This window comes from Chanodichthys erythropterus, chromosome 19, assembly GCF_024489055.1.
Source record: "Chanodichthys erythropterus isolate Z2021 chromosome 19, ASM2448905v1, whole genome shotgun sequence".
Classification (NCBI taxonomy): domain Eukaryota; kingdom Metazoa; phylum Chordata; class Actinopteri; order Cypriniformes; family Xenocyprididae; genus Chanodichthys; species Chanodichthys erythropterus.
Genome location: NC_090239.1, coordinates 38,398,297 through 38,409,028, shown reverse-complemented (window position 1 = coordinate 38,409,028; position 10,732 = coordinate 38,398,297). Strand labels below are relative to the sequence as shown.

General features: G+C 38.0%; 1 long non-coding RNA gene across 1 annotated transcript; it reads left to right on the top strand.

Moving 5' to 3' along the window:
• The first annotated feature begins 4,875 nt into the window (after positions 1-4,875).
• Positions 4,876-8,149, top strand: LOC137008048 (uncharacterized). Its single transcript, XR_010892747.1, has 3 exons — positions 4,876-5,081; positions 5,455-5,508; positions 6,183-8,149. It is a non-coding gene; the product is annotated as an uncharacterized lncRNA (long non-coding RNA).
• Positions 8,150-10,732: the final 2,583 nt, after the last annotated feature.

Below are 10,732 nucleotides of genomic sequence, written 5' to 3'. Positions count from 1 at the left end.
TAATTAATTATTAATATTTTAATCAGTTAATAAAATTAACTTAATGTAATAAAATTAATATTACAATCAATTAACCTGTTGTTCAGTGAACACACAGTGTTAATTGTTTATTAACTAAGAAATGTTCATTTCCAGGTTATGGGAAATAACAATGTTATTCTACTAAATGCCTGTAGTCAGGACCGACATGAATAGGGACTCCCGTATATGAGCGCAAAGCACAGACAACTTTACGTGTGATATGAACAAGACTTTATTAACTAGACTAAACACTTAAACTACTCTAACATTCACACATATACATGCATATAGTTTACCAAGAGAGAGAGAGCTAAAGCAGAGTACAGTAAAGCAGGAAGTTGCAACATTATTGGACATTCAGCAGATCAACAGCCTTGAGCAAACCATCAGTTTAGTTTTAACAGGCCCTTCTTTAAAAGGGGTAAGGATACTCAATGTATCAAATAATGAGACTAAGTTTGATACTTGCATGTCTCTCCAAGTTGAATTAAAACTGTCCTGATGCAATTTGTGGAGGCTTCCATTGAATCTTTGCTGATATTGTCTTGATGAAGAGAACCAGTTGGATTCAGAGGATCTTTGGTGAATGGAAGGTCTAGGCACAAGCTTGGGGTTCCTTAGAAGCTTCTAGCTTCTTACAGCATCATCTTGACGTCAGCATTTGTCAGTAAAAGAGAAGAAGAGCAGGAAGAGAAGGGGGTTTGATCTTGTGAACCGTGAATAAAAGGGGTGAAGATGTCACACCCTCTTGGGGTGTCTGAGCCAATAAGGAGTTTCCCTTTCAGAGGGAAGTTTTACGAGTCTTTGTTCTGTAGAATGATATTAGCATAAGACACTGGATTGGATGAATGAGAGAATAACCTTCTAGATTCCTATAATATTAACATGTCACAGAGTTAGTATAATGTAACATAAATTACCAAATAGGAAATAAAAGTTGGAGTCTGTGGATACCAAACATGCTGCTAATGTGATCTCAGTTAACTATACATTTGCAACTATGGAACATTAATACCAAAATAGTTCAAAAGAGAGAATTAATACATAGAATAAAGCCTATAAAAGGAAAGTCATGAGATGGGAAAATTGGGTACATGTTTATACATTTCCCAAGTGGTTATATAGAGAATACATAGGATTAAGAGAGTTTATTTGTCCTTCTCAGGAAGAATGAGTCCCTAGTCTCTACAGCATTCTTCTGGATCATAAAAGTACCATATAACTGTAACAGGACACCTAGTTGTGCCTGTGTGCTAGCTACACTTGGGATGCTGGTTGCAGTTTTAGGGGGATGAGTTCTGAGAACTTTGATAGTGAGAGTGAGTTTATGGGTAATTCATTAAATACAATGAATAATTGTGTGGCTGATTGGTCCAGACGCTACAGAACCATGATGCACCATGACTGATGTGTTACATGGGAAAAGACATTCAGCTTTGGGTTCAGGAATGCAAGCCAAATTTTGCAGTGGTTTGAATGAGAAAATTCCACATTAGTCCATCACTGGGGGAAGGCTATGCCTTGCCCAGCCTAGTTTTATATAGCCAGACATTTAGACTGTCAGTTATTTTTATTTGGTTTAAATATCTAAATGTTAGTGATAATAAAAAGTTTAGGTGCTAAACAGGAAAAGGATCTACCACCTGCAGTTGATTTTGGTATTCTAGATATTATCAACTGGCCAGAATTTTGACATCACAATAGACGTGAAGGACTATAATGCATTAAGAGCTCACTTAAGTACTGGGGAGCTAAACCATTTAGTACTTTGTCCCTAAGTTTCACAGACAAGGCTTAAGCTAGTCCTAGACTAAAATGCATGTTTGAGCTGTTTTAACTAAAAGCAACTCGTACTGATATATCTTAAAATATGTCAGTGCCATTGCTTTGTCTCAAGACACACACCAGTCATGTTGTTTTCTAAGGCATGTTTATAAAAGCTACTCAAATTATCCCTAATTGAACTAAGGCCTAATCCTGGTTTAGGCTAAGCCCTGTCTGTGAAACCGGGCCTGTGAGTAATTAGCAAGATTTTAAAATGTATATGATGTTTAATAAGGAGCCAATGCAGTGTTGACAGAACCAGGCTAATATGGTCATCTTCCTGGCTCTAGTAAGAATCCTAGCTGCAGCATTTTGGACCAGCTGGAGTTTAATATTAAGCGTGCAGGGCAGCCACTCAGTAGAGCATTACAGTAATCTAGCCTTGAGGTCATGAACGTGTAGTGATTTTGTATTTAGCCTCACACGAGGGCACCACAAATGTAATGATTTATGGTCTTAAATATTAATATTTAGTATTAATATTGAGTTTTTGGTCACACATCACCTAAGGTGAGAGTGAGAGTTTCAGATGATTCCTTCCTATACTATGGGGCACCAGCCAAGGAATCTCATCTTGACAATAAAAAATCATGGAAGATTGTTGACTGAATTAGAATTTTAGAAATTGGAGGAAGTTTGTCATCTGACCAATCAATGAAGGATTTAGTGAGATTTGGGAGAGCTTGTAGAGCCTCTGATTATCAACACAAGAATGACACAGTTTGTAATAAAAAATAATTTATTAACAAAAAGATATACAAGAGTAAAATATCTCACACACTAAATACTACTAAGGAAAATGAATCAATCAAACAGAAACGACAAACTACTATACAAATGGACATTAACAAAATGAATGCAAAGTAGATGAGCAACGGATTAGATGAAGCAATTTTTGTTTTCATTACACTGTCTAATGCATCAATGGACTTTTTTTATTGTTCCATCCATGACATTTACATATGGCTCTAATACAGAATGTGTCGTCATTGTGCCCAAATTTGTGCCGGTGTTTCTCTTTGATTAAAGGCCTGTGCATTGTAAAACAGTTTAATGAAACGTTATTGGCTACTGAACATTTTTACTGTACATTTTGATGTATTATGTACACCGACACCTTCTCATATGGGATAGCCTAATAATGAGCCGAAATATTTGCACTCTCTGTCCATGGATGCGTAAATATGGCATGATAGCTACACTGTAATGTGCTAATAACTTGAATTATTTTTATTTACAGTAATATGTTGTCCATTAACTTGAAGTATAGGGCCACATTGGACAAGATGAATGATAAAGTCTTTTTGAACCTCTTTCCTATTCCCGTCGGCCATATTAAATATGACACTGGATAACTCTTCTGATAGTCCAGTTGCATAATATATTTGAATGAAATATGCATCTGGAATGTCTCTCAGTTGTAGTGGGTTTGGAGTGGAAGAGACAATGATTTAATAAGAATGTAATCAGAGAGAATCATTGAAGCTACAAGAGGATCTGCATACCATGTTAACAGCACAGTTAAATCATTGTTAAATCAGGGTTAATCAAACTATTTTTAATGATTCAGTCATATATATGTCATTAGATTCAACAGCCCACACCACTAAAACTGAACAGCAACACAACACCGGTATTAATAACAATATATTCACTTATTGGACAGAAATAAATATATAAATTTAACTATAACTGTTCTTAATGGGTTTTTAAAATATATTTATAGAATACATCACTGATGAATTTGATATTTTTATATATTTCTGAAATGGCAAAAAAGGAAAAAATATATTTTTATTAGTAATACGGAAGATTGCGTCATCACGTGATTAATTCTAACCAATGAGACTGCTGGAACTGCATTGCTAATGAGCTGTCATTCCGGATTCGACTGCACCGCCCAGTTCTGCTTCAAACAGGTAAGCTTTTTAAATTATAAGCTTTTTTTAAATGGTAATTTCTGATATTTCTGTTAAAATTAGTGTAACAGATGAAAATGCTAATGAATTTATTGACTAAAATGAAATTACACCCGTTTTTAGTGTTTTAATCTGATTGTAACATATGCTGCCGTTTAAATGACTAACGGTTATAACGGTCGACTAGCCCATCTATAATTTATATATGTACTTTAAAACTGCATAAATTCAATGCCTTGAATTGTTTAATTGTTAATTTGATTTATTATTGTTCTCCTGTTGCTATTTTTGCGAACTACAACCGAGCTATAATGATTCAGTCATGTAGGCCTCGTTTACGTCGCTATTTTAACTATAAAACGGACATTAAATCTCGTTACATATGATTTTATAACCGTTCATACATCGATAAACCCTGTGCTCTGACAGCTCAGACAGCAAACCATATTTATTTATATACATGTGCTTTGTATTTTTATATTGCTATCATGTTAACGTGACCTCAAAATAACAATTTGAAGGCTTTGTCTCACGCACAAGCTGGCGCGTGCACGGGGTCGGAGAGAGAGAGAGCGTGTCTCAATCAGCTCCCTAGTTCAGTAGTTAGGGCACTGATCAGGGAGTCGGCCTCATTCACTTTAATGAAATACTGATTCATGAGCTAGGGAGCTGATGAGCTGATTGAGACGCAGGGAGAGATAAGTCATTGGCCTGTGTATTTCAAATGAAACCAACCATCTGTAATTAATTAATTATGAAAAGATATAATTTCATGGCCTAAAATTTTTAATTCAGTTATATTCACATTAAATATTGATGTATAATTTCTCTTGAATGTATAGGCCTACATTTCATCAGCACGTTCATCCATACAGAGCAATATTTAACTGAAATATTAATTCTTGTTTCTTTTTCTCCTTTTCATTGTGTGTATAGAGATCATTGGTTCTGCTCTGTAAGTATTCGACTCACTGTCTGACACATTCTCAGTTTTTGTATTGTTGATTGCACCAAATAACTGTACTTTCATAAACATTTTGCTTGTTATCTGTTAATCTTTTGGGTATCACTGCATCTGACAGTACAGTGGTGCCATGTGTCACATTCTCAGATGTGATTGGTATGAAGCCAGTTTAAATCTTTTATTCATGAATATGTACATTGAAATGTTGTTTGTCCTCTCTCTTTTCAGTATTCTTTGCCATCTAGTCCTGATTCCTGACTACAGGTCTTCAGGATGACCAGGAACTACAGGATGGTTTGAGCTACACTCTGCAGGACGTTGGTCCTCCATGACCAGGACTGGACACCACTGTCGTAAGTGATTGATCTAGCAGTCATTCTGGATCTCTGAATTGTTATGTTCAGAACATATTGCAGGGGATATCAGCTCTGGGCCTCGAGGACCACTATCCTGCAGACTTTAGCACCAACCCTGGTCCAACACACCTGAACAAGCCAATTGAGCTCTTTTGGTTTACTGACTAGAAAGTCACATGTGGTGAGATTGATCAGGTGTGGACATAAACTGTGCAAGACAGTGCACTTCGAGGACCAGAGCTGAGAACTCCTGACATGATGATTAGTCAGTAATCACTGATGAAAAATGAATATAGTACATTTTAATTTGTATAGATTTATTCAATATTTCTTTCTCTCTTTTTCTCCTTTGTGATTTTGTTAACCACAGCTAAATAAACCTAAGGAGAGCCGCTCAGGCACAGGTCACTGCATCTTTTGCTGTGTAAGTACATTTTTGACTGTCAGACACATTCTCAGCATTTGCATTTATTTTAATAAAAATTACATATTCATGCTGAAAGCTAAAGTCATCAATGATTTCTTACATTAAAGGTATAGTTCTTCATGTTGTTCCAAACTTGTATTACTTTTTTCTGTGGAATGCAAAAGAAGATATTTTGAAGAATTTTTCATCTGTTTTGTCCATACAATGTAAACTGCATTGGATCCCATTGACTTTTTATTGTATTGACAAAAACATGGTCAGTTTTCAAAATATCATCTTCCACAGAAGAAATCATGCAGGTTTGGAATGACACGAGGTTGAGTAGCAAACAATTTTTTTCTTTACATTGTGTTGACAATTTTAGTAAATTGTTCTCATGCTCTCAGTTCATCATGCCCTCAATTTGTTCACTCTCTGTATCTTTCTCTTTCAACAACAGTCTAAAATTGTTTTTAATATTAATAAACAACACCTGGAACTATTTTTCAGGAACTCAAATTATTCTCAGGATTCTCCAGTCAAAGTGAATTTAGATGTTCTCAAAAGATTGTTCCCTGGGTTGGAAATGTCCTAACCCTTGGGAAAACACAAATGTAATGTAAACAAAACTCGTGTTTTGTTTTTTTGTTTTTTAAATTAATGTTTCAATTGTTGTTGTTTTTTCACTTTAGATAAAAAAGCGCACAAAAACCGGCCAGGCCACAGCTTCCGAAATGGAAACTTCTGTCAAATCATGGCTCCATAATGCAAGAGACTGGGATGGTGGAAGGAGCAGAAGAACCAGAAGACTGGAGATCAGGCAAAGATCTACTGGTACCCGAGGGGATTGATCACTCATCTCCATCCACAAATGAATGATTTCTGAATGATCATGTGACACTGACAACTAGATGCAGGCTGCTGAATATTAAGTTTTAACATCACAGGAAAATTTGACTGTAAAATATATTAAAACAGTTCAGGGCTCGACATTAACCCTTTTCCTGTGACAAGTAAATCGGTCATTCACAAACTTTGTTGCAAATACAATTTATTCTGCAGCATCAGTGTTAAGGCCGGTTGTGACATGTATAAATCTGCATATTTATGATATTTTTACCTTTTATAAAGCGCATTTTCCCCATTATTGAATAAATGCTTCATCTTTCATTTTAAATTCTTAAATCTGATCAATAAATTAAATAATTGTAATAAGACACTGTAACTAGTCAAATTAAATGATTTACACTGAAAAATTACAACTGAATTTAAAAATGTTGTGAGATTAGATAAAAAAATGTCAGAAAGAATGATACTTTTAAACATGAAACTAAACTGCCAGTAGGTGGCGGCAGGTAACTCTTAATGAGTGAGTCATTGAGTCATTAATTCAAACAATGACATGAAATCAGTGTCACATTTTCAATTGTGATGGAATTCAGCACTCTTGGTCATGTTAGTTCACCCAAAAATGAAAATTCTGTCATTACTTACCCTCATGTCGTTCCACACACGTAAGACCTTCGTTCATCTTCAGAACACAAGATATTTTTGATAAAATCCAATGGCTCGTGAGGAGCCAGAAAGGTAACTGTTACTAAAAACATATTTAAAACCTTTATATGTTCAACCTTAATGTTATGAAGCGAAGAGAATACTTGTGTGCCAAAAAAAACAATATAACGACTTTATACAACAATATCTAGCACTCGTCACTGAACTAAACACTGCTTCATGAAGCTTCGAAGCTTTATGAATCTTTTGTTTCAAATCAGTCATTCAGAACTGCCAAAGAGCGTGTATCAAACTGCCAAAGTCACTTGTACCATTGAAATCTTAAAACACTTATGATGCAATGAAGCATTGTTTACTGAAATCATGTGACTTTGGCAGTTTGGGATCGTATGATACATGCTCGTTATTTAGTCTTTTTAATGCACAAAAAGTATTCTTGTCACTTCATAACATTAAGGTTGAACAATTGTAGTCACATGTTTTAAAAATGTTTTTAGGAACAGTTACCTTTCTGGGCATTTGAAAGTCTAAGTTAACTTGCTGTCAGTGCAGGTCTCCCAAGCCATTGAATTTTATCAAAAATATCTTAACTTGTGTTCCGAAGATAAACAAAGGTCTTACGGGTGTGGAACAACATGAGGGTGATTAATTAATGACAGAATTTTAATTTTGGTGTGAACTAACCCTAAAACTGAGTTTCTTTGAGTGAGCTGGGCACATTTGTTGCGATTTTTCCTCGAGAGCACAACAGCACAACCTTGTTACCGTCAGTACATTATATATTATATAATTTTTTACTATCAGTCACCTTTCACACTAAATGAATCCAGAACAATTCTCATGTTTTTGGTGATTCCCTAGTTATTTTTTGTTATTGGCGTTTTTATCAGGCTGCTTGTCCAGTCGGGCAAATACAATTCTCTTTCACTTTCCACTTCAAAAAATCCACTTGTCCTAGACAAGCATTAATGTCAAGCCCTGCAGTTATTTTAAGTTAATATTATTTCAGAATATTACTCTTTTTAATTTTTTTTTTTTTTTTTTTTTTTTTTTATCAAATAAATGCAGCATTGATGAGCAGAAAGAACTTTTTTCCAAAGCATTTTAAAAATATTACTGAACTTTTGAATGGTATTGTATTGTGTGTGTGTGTGTACTGTGTGTGTGTATATATATATATATATATATATGTGTGTATAATTTTTTTTTTTTTTTTTTTTTTTTTTTTTTTTACATGAATGTGAATAAATGAAATTATTTGAAACATATGACTTTCAATGTATTCTTTTAACAAGTGAACTTCTTTTGTGTGTGTTGTGGCAAATGCAAAGTAGAACCAAACTAATCTTGTTGTTTGTTAAAGCCAAAGGTATGTACTTACACATCGGTGCATTGTTCACAGTATGCCCACTCTTTTCCCAGTGTACCCACAGTTTACCCACACTTTGCCCACAGTGTGGGCTTGCTGTGGGCCCACAAATGGTTAGTTTTGCTCTGCTTAGTGTGGGCCAGCCCAGTCAGCCCACACTTTGGGCTGTCCCACTGGCGCCCCACCTGGGTCCCATAGTGTGGGACCCACATGTGCCCCGCATTTCACGCCGGTATCTGGGCCCACAGTGGGCTGCCCGCAATGACCCCACACGGGCCCCTAAGGGGCTTGCTGTGGGCCCACTTCTGGCCCCAACAGGGGCCCACTCTGCATAGTGTGGGCCAGCCCACAGTCAGCCCACACTTTGGGCTGTCCCACTAGGGCCCCGCACTGGGCCCATAGTGTGGGGCCCACACGTGCCCCGCATTTCACGCCGGTATCTGGGCCCACAGTGGGCTGCCCGCAATGGCCCCACACGGGCCCCAAAGAAGCATGTTTGCTGGGTAAACAGTTGTTATTTAGCATTCATTAGAGAGAATCATTGAAGCTACAAGAGGATCTGCATACTGTAAGTGTTTTGCTGTCGTTTCTAGTTGATTTTAGTGCTGTATAGTTGCTTTACTGCTTGTTTACTGAGGTCACGTGGCAAATCGCGTTTGGTCTCGTTTGCTCTGAGTCAGTAAGGCGTGGCCTGCTGAACTAACGTTGTAATAAGCTGGTATAAGTGCACAGTGTACCGCGGCAGCGGACGCGGCAGCCCTCATGTGAAGCCCTCCTCGTGTGAAGACCGAAGAGTGTAAAGACCAGCGACTCTACCTGTGTGACTCCACCGAGCAACGACACTGACAAGACACTTGAGTATTGCTCTTTTCTTTCTTTCCTCTTTATACAGTGTGTTCTTGTCTGTCTTTTGACTTGTTTTAGATATGTGCTTCCAAATTCCCACTATTACTAACCCTCGTAAATCGCACGCTACACGCTGTAAACAGCGCAACCATAACAACCTGCGTTCTTTACCCATGTCACCTAGTACATTGTTTTCTATTTCGATTGGGCTCTGGAATTGTCAGTCTGCTGTCAACAAAGCAGAGTTCATCACAGCTATTGCTACTTATTCAGATCTCCATCTCATGGCTCTGACTGAGACATGGATCAAACCAGAGGACACTGCCACACCAGCAGCCCTCTCCTCTAATTTCACTTTCTCTCACACCTCACGCCAGATTGGGAGGGGTGGTGGTACTGGTTTGCTTATGTCCAATGAATGGAAGTTCAATCCTTTACCATCTCTCTCTGAAAATGGCTCATTTGAATCACATGCAATTACCATCACCTACCCTACCAAAATTCATGTTGTAGTTGTTTATCGTCCCCCAGGTCAGCTAGGTAACTTCTTGGAGGAGTTGGATGTGTTACTCTCATCCTTCCCTGAGGATGGCACTCCTCTGCTAGTACTTGGTGACTTCAACATCCATCTAGACAAACCTCAGGCTGCTGACTTCCACACGCTGCTTGCCTCATTTGATCTCAAGCGAGTGGCTACCTCAGCTACCCACAAATCAGGTAACCAATTGGACCTCATCTACACACGCTGTGGCTCCACCGACAATTCACTGGTTACTCCACTACACACCTCAGACCACTTTCTCATTACTTTCACACTCAACCTGACCCCCAACTCATCACACACCCCACCACACGTCACTTTTCGGCGAAACCTACGCTCCCTCTCACCATCTCATCTATCCTCTTCGGTCTCATCCACACTTCCTCCCGCTAACCAATTCTCATCAATGGACACTAACACTGCTACTGACACTCTCTGCACCACTCTATCATCTTGCTTAGATGATTTCTGCCCCCTCTTAACCAGACCAGCCCGCGCCACCCCCTCTGCCCCCTGGCTTTCTGATGTTCTCCGTGAGCATCGGTCTAGACTCAGGGCTGCAGAGAGGAAGTGGCGCAAATCTAAAAATCCTACTGACCTTAGCTTATATCAGTCACTCCTTTCTTCTTTCTCTACTAATGTCACCAATGCTAAAACCTCCTACTATCACACTAAAATTAACAACTCAAACGACTCCCGAACACTTTTCAAAACCTTCTCTTCTCTTCTTTGCCCTCCTCCCCTCCCTCCCACATCAGTTCTTACAGCTGATGACTTTGCCACTTTCTACACACATAAAATAACAACCATCAGCGGCCAATTCTCCACACCACACACTGACAAGAACATCTTAATTGAAAACACACAAATTCTCCCCTCCTTCTCCATGCTTTCTGAGGCAGATGTTTCCAAACTCATTCTTTCCAATCACCCTACTACCTGTCCGCTAGACCCTATCCCCACTCCTCTTC